This window comes from Nesoenas mayeri (genome assembly GCF_963082525.1).
Source record: "Nesoenas mayeri genome assembly, chromosome: 11".
Classification (NCBI taxonomy): domain Eukaryota; kingdom Metazoa; phylum Chordata; class Aves; order Columbiformes; family Columbidae; genus Nesoenas; species Nesoenas mayeri.
In genome coordinates this window covers 20,794,984-20,814,052 of record NC_137563.1, presented here as the reverse complement: position 1 = coordinate 20,814,052, position 19,069 = coordinate 20,794,984, and the positions used below count along the sequence as shown (strand labels likewise).

At 50.0% G+C, this 19,069-nt stretch overlaps 1 protein-coding gene across 1 annotated transcript in view; it reads left to right on the top strand.

The window, feature by feature from the left end:
• Nucleotides 1–1,211: 1,211 nt before the first annotated feature.
• The window catches only part of CSNK1G1 (casein kinase 1 gamma 1), a 94,052-nt gene continuing 76,194 nt past the window's right edge, over nucleotides 1,212–19,069 (top strand). The window contains exons 1-2 of the mRNA XM_080351409.1: nucleotides 1,212–1,286; nucleotides 11,455–11,650. The gene's annotated coding sequence lies outside the window, so the exon portion shown is untranslated. The remainder of the gene's footprint in view (nucleotides 1,287–11,454; nucleotides 11,651–19,069) is intronic.

Below are 19,069 nucleotides of genomic sequence, written 5' to 3'. Positions count from 1 at the left end.
TTGGCCTTGTTGAACTTCAGCCCATTGGGATCGGCCCATTTTTCCAGTCTATCCAGATCCCTCTGCAGAGCCTCCTGCCTTCCAGCAGCTCGACACTCCCTCCCAACTTGGTGTCAGCAGCAAATTTGCTGATGATGGTCTCAACCCCTCCATCTAAATTATCAATGAAGATGTTAAACAGGAATGGACCCAACCCTGACCATGAATACTGATACGTTCGCTCCTCTTGTGTTCCCGGCAAAAAATACGCTTTAATCTTTAGGTTTAGTTTGATTTTTGGCTTTTTTGGTGTGAGGATCCGCGGTTTCTTTCCCTGCGCTCGTGCGGGGCTGGTGCCTCCCGGTCCCCAACAGCAGCTCCATTGTCTCTCCCGCCGCCTGGACAAAGGGGCATTGTCAGGAGAATCCGCCCCTTTAATAGAACTTCCCCAAAGAATCCCTCAGGACTAAAATAGTTTGATGATAATTGATGATAATTTTCAGAATTAAGAGCAGAAACGGAGGAAAACTCAACCGGCGATACAGGATGCTACAATTATTCTTTTTATCATTAGCAACATCACAAAGAGACAAAAAGTGCAAAATATCCCAGGGCAGCGTTAGACATGATGAAACGGGCTCTTTAGGTGGCTGGATTAAGCCGTTAATCTTATTTTTTTATATCAATATCGGCGAATTAAAAGGTATAAATTGAAACCGAATCGGCAGACTGAACATATAGAATAAAATAAAGAGTAAGCAAAACAGAAAAAGCAAAATATTAGCAAGTTCTGCTAAAGCTCGGCTTTATTTTCTACTTAATTATGGCGCTAGGGGAAGACTTACCAGCCTGGCCGCAGGAAATGGGGGAAATATGTGATTTTAACGCCTAAATTCTGGATCTAACCACATTTTCCCGGTGGTTTTTCACCGTTAACCCGCGGGCCTGGGATGCTTTGAGCCGCCTCTCGAAGGTTCGAAGCCACGACGGCTTCACCGCCGAGTTTAACATCTTTATTTTTAGCTTTATTGTGATATTTTGCCGGGTTTTTCCCCCTCTCGCCGCTTTTGGCGGGGTGGGCGCTACTTCCGCCTAGCAACGCAACGCGGTTGCTAGGGCCAGCCCGCGCCGCCGCCACGCTCCGGAAGCGCTCGCCGGCGCGCTGTTGCCATAGGGCGGTGCTCGCCGAGGGGTGGGGCGTGGCGGTGAGCGCGTCCGGGTCAGCGCCCTCCCCGTCGAGCGCGGCGGAGGGAGGAGCCGCGGGGAGCGCAGCGGCGCGGCCCGGCCGGCCCAGCCCGCACAGCCCGGTACGGCAGCGAGCGGCGGCGGGGGGCGGGCGGGAGGGCCCCGGGGACGCCAGCGGGCCGCGGCGCGGCCGGGTTCGCTGGTTCGGCGGCGGGCGGAGCGGCCGCGGTTCTCCCGGCGCGGGCAGCGCTGGGGACGCGGCCCCGGGAGCGCGGCTGCCGGCGGAGCGGAGCGGCGGGGGGTCCCGGCGGAGAGTCCCGGCGGGGCCCGGGCGGGGCTGAGGGAGCGGCCTGCGGAGGGCCTGCGAGCGCGGGCGGGTCCCGCTTGTGTCTGTGTGTCTGTCCCGGTGTGTCTGTTCCCGGGGTGTGTGTGTGTTTGTCCCCGGGATATCTGTCCCCGGTGTGTGTCTGTGTATCGCTGGGGTCTGTCTGTCTGTCCCCTGTGTGTGTGTGTTTGTCCCCGGGATATTTGTCCCCGGTGTGTGTCTGTGTGTCTGTCCCCAGTGTGTGTCTGTGTATTGCTGGGGTCTGTCTGTCTGTCCCCTGTGTGTGTTTGTCCCTGGGGTGTGTGTTTGTCCCCTGTGTGTCTGTCCCCAGGATCTGTGTGTCTGTTTGTGTGTCTGTCTATCTGTCCCTGGGGTCTGTGTGTCTGTCTGTCCCAGTGTGTCCGTGTGTCTGTCCCCGGTGAGTTGTTCCCAAGGTGGGAGCAGGTGTGGGTTGGGGTCTCTCCCTGAACCCCATTGGGTTCCACAAAGCACCAGGTGTAACCAAGTGAGTCGACAACTTACCTGTGGGAAGTTCCCCATTCCGCTGTGTCTGGGGCGCTCTATGCACGGGCTGTTCGGCACAGGGTGAAATTGGAAAGGTCAAGGCTCATTGTCCGAATTGCTCCTGGGTTGTCGTTGGCCCTTCCCAACCTGTTCCACTGCTGGTGACTGTCCTGTCCCTTCCCAACAGCCCCCGGACCTCTCAGTGTCACTGGTACCACAGCCCTTGGTCCCCGGGGGTTTTCCCACCTTCTGTGTCTCGTTAGGGGCTCACGGTGCCCTGGTCCAACTCGCGCTGTCACGGGTGTGATCTCACACCTGATTTATTTTCTGGTTTATTTTAATCAGTGACCTCATGCGTGTGTGTAACCTGCTGATGTTGCCACTCCCTGAGTTCTCCAGGACTTTTCCTTCTCGCAGCTCCTGGCTGGGATTGACCTCAATAAATCAGCTTTGCCTTAGTGCTAGAGACAGGTTATGGTTGGACTCGACGATCCTGAGCGTTTGGAAACCAAAATGATTCGATGATTCTCTCCTTCCCCCTTTAATGCTGCGCTAGGAACTCATAGAACCGAGAAGCCTGAGCTTTGTTTCCCTTTTATCAAATATTCGCCGTGCTCTTCCCACAGATACATTCCAAAAAACACAAAGAGCGCCTTTGAGTGATGAGTTTGGAGAGATCACTCTCTTCGGGCTGCTTGTTGAAGTTTTGGAAGTGTTGCCCAGGCGAGGAAACGTTACTGAGAGGAGAATTTAGATTTAATTATGTTGGGAGATGCCCAGTGTGGTTTTATCCGTGTAAAGCCAGGTTTACACAGGAGTCGGGATGAGCTGGAGATGCTGCTGCTGATCAATATCAGCTGGAGTTGTTGTACAGAGAGGGCGATCGCCGGCGAGGTGTGATCAGATAAGTGAGGATGTGGAATTGAAATACTGTGGTGTTTAGAAAAATAATAATAATTAGTAGTAAAAAAGAAAAAAATACTTAGAAAATTGTAGAGGATCATGGTGAGAACTGGCCGGGCAAGTCGCTGTTCTGTGCATTGTACCTGCTGCTGGTTGGTGGTACCACAGCACAGATGATATTGCAGCTTTTTGGCAAAAATATCGCTGAGTTCAAGGAAATACGAGCCTATCCACTTGATAAAATCAGGGCTTTACTCTCATGCCGTGCATACTTTGTTTAGATACTTCTTCAAACGTTTTCTGCCCTGAAATCGCTCTTTCTGGGTTTGGCAGAGTGTCCACCTGGTGCATTTTTGATTTTTTACGAGCTGTTGGGTGGTGCAGATGAGGACATTCGGATCTCTGCTTTACCCTACAAGTCCACAGCAGCTTATTTTTATTCTAGCCTAAAGTCCTGGCCAGTTTAAGCCAATTTGGGCTTCTCAATGCATTTTTCATGTGGAAAGCTCTTCTGTTCTCCTCTGGCCACGATGCCTGGAAACGCGGTTCTCAGACTGGGTTTATTTGTGGCCAGTTTGTACCCGTCTTGTTGCCTCTTGGCAAATCGGCTCTTCCCTCCTTCAGCGTGTTCAGAAAACACCTGGCTCATGGTGTTTTCTTTTCCAGCCGTGCACACCGACCATGTGGTTGCTTTTTTCCAGTGTCTGTGTCGACCTGGGGGTCCTGGGGACAGCAGGGTGACCATGAGCCAGCACTGGGCCCTTGTGGCCAGGAAGCCAATGGGACCTGGGGTGGGTTAGAAGGGGGTGGTCAGTAGGGCAGAGAGGTTCTCCTGCCTCTCTGCTCTGCCCTGGGGAGACCACACCTGGAATCTTGTGTCCAGCTGTGGCCCCTCAGTTCCAGCAGGACAGGGAACTGCTGCAGAGAGTCCAGCGCAGCCACCAAGATGCTGCAGGGAGTGGAGCATCTCCCGTGTGAGGAAAGGCTGAGGGAGCTGGGGCTCTGGAGCTGGACAAGAGGACACTGAGGGGGGACTCATTGCTGGGGATCAAGATGGAAAGGGGCAGTGTCAGGAGGATGGAGCCAGACTCTTCTGGTGACAACCAGGGACAGGACAAGGGGCAATGGGTGCAAACTGGAACACAGGAGGTTCCACTGAAATCTGAGAAGCAACTTGTTGGGGTGAGGGTGTCAGAGCCTGGCCCAGGCTGCCCAGGGGGGTTGTGGAGTCTCCTTCTGTGCAGACATTCCAACCCGCCTGGACACCTTCCTGTGTAACCTCATCTGGGTGTTCCTGCTCCATGGGGGGATTGCACTGGATGAGCTTTCCAGGGCCCTTCAACCCCTGACACTCTGGGATTCCGTGACCCCTCTGCACACGTGTTTGTTCTAATCCAACCCCTGCCTGCAGCAGGACAGCCAGGTGGTCACAGGTATTTCCTCTGTGCCACCATCCTTCATGTCAGTATCATTTTGGTGGGTCACGGTGACAAACTAACACCCTGTGTCTCTTCTTGCTTGGATTAAAGCGTTTTTAGTACCATTTCTTGCAAAGTCGGAAGCCTGCGACCTTGCCTTGTTCCTGTCCATCTATGTTACTCTTCTGTAGGAGTTTTTATGCAGTTCCAGTTCTTTTTTCGACAACACTTCCACTTTCTAATATCAAAATCAGTGATGGAACATATTCTGGTGGGATTGCTCAGGCCCATGGAGGGTTTGCTACCTGGGTGAGACAAACACAGCCACTTGCTGCCTTTCTCACACCAACATTGCCCCTTTTTTGTGGTTTTTCAACTGATTTCCAGCTCTTCCAAAGCCATCAGCCACTGCGTATTTTCAGGTTACCGGATGAAATCCTGGATAATGCCTTAAAAAGTGCTCCCAGCTGAGCCCAGGAATCCATCTGGCCCAGTGTCCTGCTCACCAGTAGCCAGCAGCAGCTGCCTGGGGAGGGGAGCGCAAGCACAGCAGCTCTGCTCGGGGGAAACGCTGCTTTATTTTGCTATTTGCAGCAGTTTACGGCCTCCCTCAGCTGGCTGTAGCAATACTGCAATTTATTAACCTTCACGCTTCTCTTCGGCGGGTTCCTCCGCTCGCTTTGAACCGGCATGATATTCACTGCCTTGCAGAGTCGCGACACTGGAGATAAGTGTGTCACTTGTTATGTCACCTACAGACGAGGAAGAAACAGCAAACGAGAATGGGGGTGTCCAAAAAACCAAGCAAGGAACAAATTCCAGGCTCTGCTCTCGCCCTGGTGTCCTGTTGCTCAGCATTGCCTTGAGTTTGGTCTCATCTTTTTCCAATGGGGGTGATTGTTCCCGATGTGCTTTGTTTTGAATTGTATCACCCGCTCCCACCGTGAGATTTGCCTGCAGTTCCTTAGAGTCATCGCTCTTATTTACTGCTCGCCTTGAATTATTCAGAGGAGCAAATGTTGACATCTTAGTATTGCCTCCTCTTGCACTGCTCAAGTGAGCTGAGCGGAGTTTTTTGGCTACAAAACTGCCCAGTGATGCTTTTCTTCCTCCTTCTTTATTTTTTTTTAACTAGTTCTTTATGTATGTGAATGACTTTTCATTTATTCTATACAGGCTGTGCAGGGCAGTGCTGGAGTCACCATCTCTGGGGGGTTGAACAGACAGAGATGAGGTTCTCAGGACATGGGGCAGGGACAGGGATGGGTTACGGTTGGACTCGAGGATCTTAAAGGTCTTTTCCAACCAAAATGATTCTATGAGTGTTGTTCTCCAAAGAGCTTTGAAGGATCTTGTCCTGTAGAACGCTTGTTTTACTGTTGTTTCCATGAAATATATCAGCTGTTTTCCTTCTTCATGCGCTTTGCCTCCTGCAAAAGCAAAACAGAAAGGCGGCTCCCGAGACATGACTTCATTTTATAAAATACAATTAGCGCGGCGTCCGTTGCGTCCGTTCCTCAGGACGGCGCGGCCGCCTGGCTTGTGGTTGCTCAGACGCCTCTGAATCGCTCTGTGGGAGCTGTGCCAGCGTTTCCAGGTGCCCTGGTGAGAATTAACCAAGAAACTCCATGAGGAGCTTCCCCGTCCTCCTCCTCAGTTGTTGCTGTCACCTCACATGCGCTGTCCTTTGTCACCTAATTTGCTTGGCCGGCATTACTGGGTCGGGCAGATGTGGCCAAGCTCAGCTCGTTGGGTGTCAAAACACAATTTTAGCTTCTGACAGACGTTGTTTAACCCAGTAATACACCACGGGACTACTAATAAGTATTTAACTCCCTTCCTGGATGTTCAGCCTCGCTATGTGGCTGGATTGGCTTCCATTGCTTCCTGGGGTCACTTGGTGGGACCTCACATGGATTTCAGCTGGAACCGCCGCTTTTCTCCTCCACTGCCCATGAGGAGATGCTTTACACTATCCAAGAACTTAGTCTTGATGTTCTATATCAACCTGATACTCTCACAGTTCATGCCAAGACATTTGAAGTATCTATTTAATGCCACGTTTCCTGCTTGTCCAACCCCCTGGTGACAGCTGCTCCTGGGTGCCCGAGACGGGATTGTCCTGGTTTCAGCTTGGAATTGTGATTTACAGGGGATTTCTTACTGGCACAGGCAACTGAGATTGGTTGGGTATTGAAGAAAGCTCAGATGCCTCAAGCTTGCCTGGTCCTCAGAGACTCTGAATGTCCCGTTGACTCGTCTGCCTTCCAATGGGTGTTGAATGAACTCGGTACATCCACGTTATCACTTTAAAAACAGACGTTTGAGTTTCTTCCTCTTCTAGACTTCCAGCATTTGTATAGGAACGCACTTGTGCCTTGGTTTTGTCTTTCCATCTTCTTTTATTTGTACTGTATTGATCTTTCTAGCTTCTGGGTGTTTTTTTTCTGTGGCTAATTCTAGTCCCATCTGTAAGGATTTTTGAGGAGATGAAGTTCTTGTGAATCAGCTTCTTTCCCCAAAAAGCTGCATCACCCTCCAATACGAGGCTCTGTGGTGAAGATGTGGCAGGGGGGGCACTGGGGAGCTGGGACATCCTTCAACCCAAACCATCCTGTGACTCTATGGAGAGGTAAAACCTCAGACTTGTGCCTACTTCATCCCTATATTCCTTATTAAATCCCTCTAGCCCTTGGACATCTTTTCTTAATAGAGGAAGGAGATACTTGAACTCCTTTCTTAAATCCCTGTTTGATGTGTGATCCATCAGACACTCCCCACCTTTTAGAAGTTGGAAAACCAGCCAAGTGCAATCGCTGTGAGATTCCCACCGTCTCCTCCTGGCTCCTCAGACCTTGTTCCTCCCATAAGATCTATTTAGAACTTCGGAATCTTCTCTTTAGCTTTTCTGCTCTGTTAGCAAACCCTATCGGATAATGAGCGAAGAGCTGACAGCGATTCCAGCCCAAGAGCTGCTGCTTTGTGGGACACCATTCAATAACTTGGGTTTGCTGCTCCTGATGTTTAACGTGGGAACTGGTGAAATAGGAAAACTGTTTTCCTGTCTCCTCCTGCCATCCCGCTCCTTTTATTTATTTTCCTTGTGATTATATTATAACATTCCTTTTGGCTGGGAAACTTGCAGCTGTTTACGAAGAGTTGAAGGTTTCTTTGCAGTCCCGAATCTGCGTGTTTTTCTGGAGCTGTTGTGTTCCTGTAACTGTTCCCGGCTGAGCCGCCTGTATCACACATGGTACATTAGAGGAGGCCACGTTGCTTATTAAATACCCTGCGCAGGCGCTGTCCCACGTATGTGTTTTAATGTCTATTGATACCACTCGGTGGTTTGTGTAGTTTGTGATGAAACCGAGAAAACTCCTCTTTCCATAGAGCTGCTCCTTTCTTCCAACCCACTGTATTCCAGTGCTAATTAATTTATAGAAGAAACCTACTTGAACTCTGGGAAGCAAAGCAGCCTAAAGTCCGCGTTTCTTCAAGGTATTTATTTTACATTGCAAAATACGATGACGTCTATCATAGCGATTTGCTATGGAGCTCAGTTTATAATGTAGTTCACTTCTGTGGCTGAAATCTGCCTGTGTTTTTTTTCTCGAGTGCTTCTCATTGTTGCACCTGTAATTAGGGCAACATCTTGTTTGTGGAAACAACAAACCGAACTCGGTGTTCCTTTGGATTCTGAGTTATCAGTCAGGGGACGGATTCAGATTCTGTCCTTTTTCTCCCTTCATGATAACACTGCAGGAAAAACTAACTTGAGGGCAATCTGTCTCATGTCCCTCACCGCAAGGGCGGGTACATGAATTATTACCACTCTTGGATAAAATTCTGTAGGATTCTGAAGAGCAGCAGTTTCAAGCATCTCAGACTTACTGGGTCTTGTGGCTTCCGTGACTCAATATTCCGTGTAGATCTGACTTCTGCTTGTTTAGGTCCATTAAAGCAAATGAGAGGAAATCCTCTAAAACGCAGCTGATAATATTGTTCCATCGGCAGAGCTGGTTCTGGCAAGTGTCACGAAATAATTCAGCTCTTCTCAAGTTTGGTACAAGCTGCTAAATCCCAAGTCCTGTAGCAATTCCATTCTGGCCTTCTGGCTGTCCTGAGGTCCCTCGTAACTGTTCCCTCTGTCCCGTGCAAGGCTGGTTTCTACAGCTTGTTTTCATTTCCTAGATCTTCAAAGAACAAGTTTCAGTGACCAAATGAAACCGAAGAACTTTTAACATCTTATTTTAATGAAGCAGAGACCGCAGACTTTGTAGTTGTCTCATCTCAAGTCCAAGTGAGACTTCAAAGGTCTGACCTTGCGGAGGCTCCTGAAGACTCGTCCTCAGTGCCGCTTTCTGGCCGGGCCGCAGGAGCGGGTACCGACGCTCTGGTTTGCGCTGGGAGGGAGGGGCTGAGGCAAAACACGCTTTGAGTACCTTCTTAGGTGCAAAATATGGGCTGTGTGTGCATCCCCAGGTCGGGAGGTTCTTCCCCACCCTGCCCAACGCTCGCTTGGTGGTTGTCGTCCCATTTTGTGAGCCGCGGGCTCCTGGCTCAGCATCGGTGCTGGTGTCGCTCCCCAGCTGTGCTCTGCTTGGAAAGGTTTGCGCAGGTCTCTAACTCTCTGCGCAGCATTGGCAGCGCCAGGGCTTCTGTTTTCCTGGTGAGAGATGCGACCCTAGCTCTGGTAAATCAGAGTCCGGCCACACTTTGCATCCAGGGAACAAACATCTCTGCTGAAATGGGGGTTATTCTGCGATATTGGGCTCCAGACCATCACATAGTCCTTTGTTTTTGTCTGGGTCTACTGGACACAGCGCTGGTACTCGGTGGTTTTTAGCGTTTCTAAATGTTGGTCATTATCACGCGGGCCAGAGCGCCTGCGCTTGTCAAGATCCAGAGCGTGTGTTTTGTTCTATTCTTCCTGGTCTCCACAGAAAACCAAGTGCTTCGACATGAAAGGATCGATAAGGAGGGTTTAGGGGTAACTTGTTGTCTCCTGTGGAGACATTTTGGGGGTTTGGCTGGGGGACCTGAGGGTCTCGGCGTCCTCCTGGCTGAGGATGCAGCGGGGCCGGGTTGGATGGAAGAGCAGCTGTGTCTGGGTGACCCTCAGCTGTTGAAACAACCGTCTGCGGTACCGACTGTTGGCAGAGCCTTGAGGGGTGAGGAGTGACCAACAGGTGTCTGGTTGGACCACAAAAGCTCAACGTCTAGTGCAAGAAACCTTGTGGTAATCCTGGTTTTGTTCCTGTGATTTTGCTAATCGTCCTTTTGGTTTCTTGCACCAAAATAGGTTCTTTGTGCTCTCTGAACGCCTGCGGGGCTGAGGCAGATAGTGTAGATATTCCCCAGCAGTGTCTTGAAACCAAATTCTTTAATTTTCTGGGGTTTTTTTTCCTGAGTAGGTTCTGTTGAACACAGAGATCCCAGACATTGAACCTCAGTTGAGTTCTGAGGTCCATCTGTGGGCCTGTGGCTGATACTGATCCTGAGACCCAACAAAGATGAAGCATCTTGAGTTGGCACCATCTTTTGGGCTTGGAAAGTTATTAAATGTTCGCCAAAGCTGTTGGCTGTGCCACCTTTTGGTAAAGCGGGGCTTGTGTTCATGGGCTGTTCAAAGGGTGTCTACTAACATTTACAAAAGCTTCGAATAATCCCTGTGATCTTGTGGATCTGCTCTTCTGTAGCAAGTTCTAACTGTAATGAGGCATTTGAGTAGGAAACGCGCTTGTTGAGGTGTCTAAAACATGCTTGTGATGAGACCCCATCTGTTAGATCTTCCCAAGCTCTCGTCTTTCCGACGCTGACATTGGATGTAGTAATAGTGTACACCAGCCGTAAAACAGCCCTGGAGCCTCCTCACGCTGGTTTTCTGCGGTCTCCCAAAACATCTGCTCTTGGAATTGAGATCGGGCGCCCCGCTAACAGCTCTGAGATCATTTCCAATTGAATGGAGTCAAGTCTTGCTGGGGGTTCACCCTGGGACCGGTGCTCAACACCAGCAGCCGAGCTCCTGTAACCAAAGAATCACCAGCGGCTAAATTTGGTCTTCTAGCAAGCCGAGCATGACCTTGTGTTCCAACAGCTCTTGCTGCTCCTGTCCGTATCAAAATGTGAAGGTGGCTTTTCTATGGGTAAAGAGCTTTGCGGCTCAATGATGCCCAAAAGCTTTTTGTGTTGGATCACAGAATCCCAGAATGTGAGGGTTTGGAAGGGCTCATCCAGTGCAATCCCCCCATGGAGCAGGAACACCCAGATGAGGTTACACAGGAAGGTGTCCAGGCGGGTTGGAATGTCTGCACAGAAGGAGACTCCACAACCCCCTGGGCAGCCTGGGCCAGGCTCTGCCACCCTCACCCCAAACAAGTTGCTTCTCAGATTTCAGTGGAACCTCCTGTGTTCCAGTTTGCACCCATTGCCCCTTGTCCTGTCCCTGGTTGTCACCAGCAGAGCCTGGCTCCATCCTCCTGACACTGCCCCTTTCCATATGGATCCCCAGGAATGAGTCCCCCCTCAGTGTCCTCTTGTCCAGCTCCAGAGCCCCAGCTCCCTCAGCCTTTCCTCACACGGGAGATGCTCCACTCCCTGCAGCATCTTGGTGGCTGCGCTGGACTCTCTGCAGCAGTTCCCTGTCCTGCTGGAACTGAGGGGCCACAGCTGGACACAAGATTCCAGGTGTGGTCTCCCCAGGGCAGAGCAGAGGGGCAGGAGAACCTCTCTGACCTACTGACCCTGTATCTGGATGCGATGCAGAAGGTCTACAAGCAATCTACTGGTTCAAAGTGATCCTCGCCGCTGGGTGGTAAGGATTCAAAGATGACTTGGTGCGTAAAACAAATTATTTGGTAACGATCATTTCAGCTGCGCTGAAGATTAGGGCTTGAAAGTGGAAGTTGAATCAAAGTGGCTTTGCACAGATGCAGTTTCCAAGCTGCGAATGGTCATGCTTGTCTCTGAGGTGAGGGTAAGTTTATCTGTATGAAATAGCACTTTACTCCAGCTTTTGGGAGAAGCTTTTAGCGCGTGTGAGACGGTGCGCAGAGGTGGCCGGTTCTGGCAAGCGCTTTGTTGCGTGGGTTTGCCTCCTTCTGTGAAGCGAGACTTCTCCTCTGTGTTCCACTTCAACAGCTCTTCGCTGAAGCTGCTTCTAATTAAAACCATAATTCATCCGAGGAGCGTAATGAAGATGCCTTCAGTTTGTAATTGGGCTTCTGGAGCTCTCCTGCCATCCTAAAAGCACCAAACTTGTCTGAAGTTGGTTGCGTGCTGCCCGCTCAAGGGACCAGCTGGAGGTCGAACAGGATTTTCCAGTGGCTGCCGTGCCGTGAGTTGTGTGGTTTGGTTTGGTTTGGTTTGGCTCGTGATAAAACCTCTTTTGCAGATGAGTGGGCAAAACCCTTCTTGTTTGGCGCAGGTACCACTCACGTGTTGGGACCATCAGGATTTATCTCCTTGGTTACTGTTGGGGTACCAGCCCTTTGCTTGCTACAGGTAGTACTCGTCGTTTTATTTTTTGGAGGGCTGAATTATTGATCTGATTAAGAAACAGAGTTGTTGAGGAATACACTGACTGAATTTTAAGATGTGAAAAATCTATGGGGTTGTGCTTTTCTGGTTGTTCTGGAGAATGGAGAGAGAAGGGGAGTTGAAGGCAGCGGAGAAGCTCATCCTGGGGACCCTAAAATGTCTGAGACTCTCAGGATATGAAAGATTTATTGAAAAAGTAGGCAAGAAACGTGTGGATCTTGTAGGAGTTTGTGGAGGTAACACCACCATCTGTAACCCAGAACCTTCTTGCTCCCCGGAGCATCCGCGTTCGGGGATGGAGACGAACCCCAGGAGGACGTTTCTCTTTTCAGTTATTCCAATTTTATGAACATCTGCCGTTCCAGAATATCAGGGTGGGGATTATTCCTGAAGATCTCTGAGAGGTCACTTACAGAGACTTACAGGAGGGGAAATCTCAAGCTGTTTCTCGGTGTGTTGTACAATGCAGGCTCAGAGATTCACCACACGGCACACGCTGGTTGACGCGTTTCAAGGTGGGATAGGTAGAAACTGAAACTCGACACATTAATATTTGAAATAAAGGATGAAGAGAGTGATTGAATATGAAGTCCTTGCTCCCTTTAAAAGGAGAAAGCTGTTGAAATTTTGCCCTTTTTCCTGCAGAAGGTGGGAGGAGGTGTTGATAATGCTCCTGTTCAGCTTCCCGACGTGGGCCGGGCAGCGGGAGCAGCCGCGTTGGTGGCAGGCGGGGTGAGCGAAGCGTGCGCACATTCATGTCCTGCTCCGGGTCACACTAATTACGTGACGTATATATAGTGATTATCGCCCTGCTGTTTTGCTCCGTGGCCGACCAGCTGCGGGTTGCTTTAGTTTTGTTTCTCTGCTGAGCCGTGCCTGCTAAAAATCAAGTTTTAATGAAAAACTGGACTGTTAAACCGGTGCTTTTTAGCACGGTTGAGGAGCCATTTGTGCAGTTTTGTGCCGAAATGTGAAACTTGGTGTTGTGATACCTTGCTTGGTATTGAAACCTCTTGTTGTGGGGTGCTGGTGCTTGTCAAACCTGTTCCTGACCTGCCCCGACTCTCTCGCCTGGCACAAAACTCCCAGGGATTGTTGGGTTGGTTTCCTCCTGTTGTTGTAATGAGTTGGACGTGGCCACGAGTGGGTCTGATGAGGAGAAGCCGGCAGGAATTCCTGCTGGGGCGGCTGCGGCTCTTTGTTTGCTCCATTTGGACAACACACTTGGGTTTTCCTTCAAAGATCTTGCACATTCTAGTCTGGAATCATCTTCCCAACTCCAATTTAGGGTTTTCCAATTGGTTTGTCTCCAATTTAGGGTTCACATATCACAGAATCCCTGAATCCCAGAGTGTCAGGGGTTGGAAGGGCCCTGTAAAGCTCATCCAGTGCAATCCCCCCATGGAGCAGGAACACCCAGATGAGGTTACACAGGAAGGTGTCCAGGCGGGTTGGAATGTCTGCACAGAAGGAGACTCCACAACCCCCTGGGCAGCCTGGGCCAGGCTCTGCCACCCTCACCCCAAACAAGTTGCTTCTCAGATTTCAGTGGAACCTCCCGTGTTCCAGTTTGCACCCATTGCCCCTTGTCCTGTCACTGGTTGTCACCAGCAGAGCCTGGCTCCATCCTCCTGACACTGCCCCTTTCCATCTTGATCCCCAGGAATGAGTCCCCCCTCAGTGTCCTCTTGTCCAGCTCCAGAGCCCCAGCTCCCTCAGCCTTTCCTCACACGGGAGATGCTCCACTCCCTGCAGCATCTTGGTGGCTGCGCTGGACTCTCTGCAGCAGTTCCCTGTCCTGCTGGAACTGAGGGGCCACAGCTGGACACAAGATTCCAGGTGTGGTCTCCCCAGGGCAGAGCAGAGGGGCAGGAGAACCTCTCTGCCCTACTGACCACCCCCTTCTAACCCACCCCAGGTCCCATTGGCTTCCTGGCCACAAGGGCCCAGTGCTGGCTCATGGTCACCCTGCTGTCCCCAGGACCTCCAGCTCCCTTTCCCCTACGCTGCTCTCTAATAGGTCATTCCTCAACTTACACTGGAACCTGGGGTTGTTCCTGCCCAAATTCAAGACTCCGCACTTTCTCTTGTTCTATTTCATTACATTTTTCCCTGCCCACATGAAGGAGAAGAACCAGGAGGGACAACCAGAAGCAAAGAATCCAGAGTTTTTGAGAACTCTTGAGGAGCAGCAGAGGCCTTGAGGATGGAGATGAGTGGGCCTTTGCTTGGAAAGTGTCACCTCTTCTCTTTAGGGGGTCACGGGTGTCACCCAAGTCCTAAACTCTTCTGAAGAGCATTAAATTAAAAGCCTGTTAATGATTTAGTAAACTAATGTAAGTGAAGGAATGTCGACCAAATAACTTTTGGTGACCTAACAGAGCTTGGTTACCCTTTTCTTCAAAAGCATACAAAGAACTCAGGAAACTCATCTTTAGCTGTAAATCTTGCAAGAAAACTCCTGAAACTAATTTTTTTAAGTTGTTTTTAAGTGTTGTTGCTGGGATTGAGCCTGGAAGTGTGAGCTTGACCATGTCTAATGAGACAAATGCCATTTGGGATCACTTGGTTTAGACTCGACTTAGGAGGAGTTTCCTTCTCACGGGGACCAGGAGTGGAAATGTTCCTTGTGCATCTGCTGTAAGAATATAATCCGTGTGACTCATGTTTCCCTTAAAGGCATCCTCGGAAAAGGGGAAACAAAATCCAAAATACGAGCAGAGTTCGCTGTGATAATAGTAACACACCGCGTGTGATCCAAGTGCTGCATTTCGGAGGTGGGCGAGCGCGTTGTAGAGACACGTGTGACTGTTTCCATCGGGGGTTTCCCTAAAGCCTCTTTTGATAAGACAGCAAGAGTTCAAGGATCCCATCCTCAACATTTATGGTCACTCAATGTTTAACGGCAGTGGCTGCTCTGCGTTGGGTCTCTCCACTTGAGGCACCCAGGTGGTTACTCAGTGGCCGTTTGTTGGGTGCCCTCTGCTCTTGGTTCGGGGAAATCCCTCTTTGTGGTAAAAAGCAGATATTTTGTGTTAAGACATGTGGTTGTTTTGCCCAGAATCACATACTATCTTTCTTCCAGGCTACAGTTTCTTGCGTAGTATCTGCTGGGGTGGGAGGGATGGTTAAATCATCTAAAAGTGCAAAGCAAATCCGTCCATGGGATTTCCCCGTTAGTTTGGAGCTTTGGACACTGCATCCAACGGGTCAGGGTTTCGGGAGCGGGGGCTGATGCTGAAAGCCCCGGCGGGGACATAACATCTATGTGCTCACACTGAGATGTCGCTGGATGGTGTGATCTCCAGTAAACACCAACCGCGAAGACTTTATGTAATGAAATTTAACTTTGAGTAAGCAGGACCCTGTTGCGGACGAGTCCAAAGACTGAAAGCATTTAATCTGATGCTATTCCTGTGTTGCGAGCAGACTCTACCTGCACTTGCCCGCGTTTTGCCTACGTTTTGTAGCCTCCTCGTCATATTTGAGGCACCGTCCTGTTCTCCTTCATCGCAGACCATTGGCGTCAGGTTTGAAGTCTTCAGTATTTTGCCAGTAACAAAATGTAGTTTCCTGTTATACGTTAAAATATGTGTGGGAGCTTTGCTCCAAGTGCAAGTTAAACCATTCACCTTCTGCCCAGCTCTTTTCCAGGTGTTGAAGTATTTATTTTTGGTGAAAATACAGAAAAATCTACCCGACAAGGCATGACTCTTCCCCATTTGACAATCCTGCTTTCTACATTTTGAGGGCAGACAGCCTTAGTTTGGGTTATTTCTGCTTCACTGCTGCTCTGCTGTCCCCTGAACAGAGACCTTAATATCCACTGGTGATTGGCAAATAATAATAATACCATGTATTTTTTCACAGCTACTTGGCACGTAAGGATGCTGATTTAGTCTATGCAATCAAAGTTTATCTCTTTTCTTTAGGAATTTGCTGATTTGAGGTGAGCCTTTATTAAAGACTCCCTGTCTGGTTTTCTCCCAGCCACTGTGAAGTGTCTAAAAATGTTAGTACCTCTTGAAATTTTGGAACCGTCTGACTATTTTGCAGGTTTGTTTTCACTGGTTTGAGTGCTCTGGGTTTTCTTAAGCTCTGGCTAAAGGTCCATATGAGAGGAGAACAAAATCCTAAGCTTTGAGATGAGCCTGATGGTGTTTAAGCCAGGACTGTTTGCGTCCTTCTGTTGTTCAGAAAAATGATGCTAAGGGGGAAGGCAAACCTTTGCCTAGGCAAGGCTCCTGGGTGCTTATATATTTGACTTGAAACAGAAATATGTTTAAAGCGTTATGCCAAAACTGCCTCCTGAAGAGGCTTTTCTGTGCACCAGAAATGACCTACAGAGACCTTATTTTTTCCGTGTGCGCGTGGAATTATTCGCTTGAAAATCTACTCGCCTGAGCGTGTCTTGATCCGGGTCTGATGGGTCAAACAAGGCCCTTGTTTCTGGAGAACTCCACGTTAAGCCAAGTTCTGGCTGTTGGAGCTCGATGCGAGTGCTGGAGTGTTGTGTTGGCTCCTGAGGTTTTGTTCCATCATCTGATGCCGGCAGGATCCGTCTTACCTTTTTTTGCTGTGCTGGTGGTGCCAAGACTTTGGAGTAGAGCAGTGTCTATTAGGTTGAAATTTTAATATTGTTCCCATGCTTCAATTTGGTAACACTATAAATGCCTCGAGCCTAAAGACAATGAGCTTTTTTTGAGCATTACCCAGAGTTTTGTGCTGCTCACTGGTCATAAACTGATAACAAGCTGAAGTACAAAAGATCCAGAAACTCCCAAGAGAGCTACCAAGGAATGGGTTTATAGTCATGGTCCTCGCTGTGGCAGAAGCAATATCATCCAGAGGCCAAACATGTATATGTGTGTGTATATATATATATAGATAGATAGATAGATATAGATATAGATATATATACATATATATAGATAGATATCTGTGATATATCCCCAATTTTCAGCTGTCGTGCCTCAGAAATCATGTCTCTCAGTTCAGATTTCCCTGGAGAAGATGGAAGACCCAGTTGAGTACTCTAAGGTAGCAAATACCATATCTTCATGGGTTGCCTTTGGGGATGTTGGTTTTTACTCTGAAACAAGCTTCCCATCTGCTCCTTGCTTTGAAAAGCAATGGGGAAAAACCTTGAGTAAGGCTTAAATCTTCTGCTGGAGCCTTGTTCTCTGTCACCGACAGCTGGAAGAGGTTCTGGGGCTGTGATGGGTAAAGAACTGGCTAGATGGATGGGCCCAAAGAGTTGTGGTGAACGGAGCCAAATCCAGTTGTTGGCCGGTCACAAGTGGTGTCCCCAGGGCTCAGTATTGGGGCCAGTTCTGTTTAATCTCTTCATCAGTGATCTGGATGAAGGAATCGAGTGCACCCCCAGTGAGCCTGCAGACGACACCAAATTGGTTGGGAGTGTTGATGTGCTGGAGGGTGGGAAGGCCGTACAGAGGGATCTGGCCCGGCTGGATCGATGGGCTGAGGCCAATTGTCTGAGGTTCAACAAGTACAAGTGCTGGGTCCTGCACTCGGGTCACAACAACCCCATGAACGCTGCAGGCTGGGGAAGAGCGGCTGGAAAAGGACCTGGGGATGTTGATGACAGCGACTGAACATGAGCCAGCGTGTGCCCAGGTGGCCACGGGATCCTGGCTGGTACCAGCACTGGTGTGGCCAGCAGGACCAGGGCAGCAACCGTCCCTGTGCTGGGCACAGTGAGGCCCAACCACGAATCCTGGGGGCAGTTCTGGGCTCCTCAGCTCGGGGCTCAAAATGGCAGCACCAGGGGTGGCGGAAATCACCTCAGTGCACAAAATGGCGGCACCAGTGGCACCAAAATCACCTGAGGGTTCAAGAAAGGGCTTGAGGTGCTGGAGCGAGTGGAGAGAAGGGAACGGAGCTGGTGAGGGGCTGGAGCACAAGTGTGATGGAGCGGCTGAGGGACCTGGGGGTTCAGCTGGAGAACAGGAGCTGAGGGGAGACCTTCTGATCTCTGAACTGCCTGAAAGGAGCTTGGAGCCAGGGGGGTCGGGCTCTGCTCCCCAGGAACAAGCGCCAGGAGCAGAGGAAACGGCCTCAAGTTGCGCCAGGGGAGGTTGAGGTTGGATCTGGGAACAATTTCTTCCCCAAAGGGCTGTGGGGCATTGGAACAGGCTGCCCAGGGCAGTGCTGGAGTCACCATCCCTGGAGGGTTGGACAGACAGAGATGAGGTTCTCAGGACATGGGGCAGTGCCGGGGTGGGTTATGGTTGGACTCCATGATCCTGAGGGACTCTTCCAACCAAAATGATTCTATGATTTTATCTGAATATCGCAGCCTTCAAGGGGCCAAACAGCAACGCTGCCTGTTGGCTTTGGTGGCTTTGCCGTGGTTATGTTGAGCGATGCAGAGGACCATGTCCTCAGTACAGGTGTGTCGAACCTGTCCATGCCCAGCTCCAGAGCCTCCAGTGCTTTGTATCCTTCTCGTTTTGGCAGCCTGTAAAACAAATAACTCTTCTTCTCAAAGCAAAGTTGCCCGTTGGGAAGCAGAGCATCCTCATGGAAGCGTTTTGCGTTATTTCTGCGTGGTTGTACGAAGCCAACGTGTGTTGAGTTCAAGCCAAGAGGTCTCCAAGGCCTAGTGCCATCAAGGAGATGTTGTAGGACATGGCGCCTGCAGGTCCTTATTAAACACAAATGGAGTTTATGTGTCTGTCAAAAGGCAGAAAGGGTCTCTCTCTTGCTCGTTGTGGTTTTGCACTGCCTTTTTTATGGTGGTTCTTTTTGCAGCAGCGCTTTCAGCTGCCTCAGTCTTCCCTTCACGGAGGGACGTGCTTTCCTGGCCCTTCATCACCTCAGGCTTTGGGCAGCGAGGCTTTCTGGAAAAGACTGGAGCTCGTTAGCATGATAAACCAGTGCTCCAACCGGGCCGTCCGCATATTCTGGTTTGTTACCCATTGCTTTTTCTTGCTGCGAGAGGTGGCTTTCTGTATCACGCCATGCTGGCCGCTAAGCCAGGTTCCTGGGCTGAGCTGGGCTTAACGTGCGCTGCACCCGTGAGCTGAATCCTCTCATTGCTCTGGGCTTCCAGGTGCAAAACGGGCTCTGCCTTTTGAACACACAATCTCGAGATGCTGGAGTCTCATCTATGTGAAAGAGTCACGTTGCGGTGCTGCAGGTCTAAAAGTCTGTTTAAAAGCGTTTCGTATGAGGTGGGGATGGGTTTTGTCAC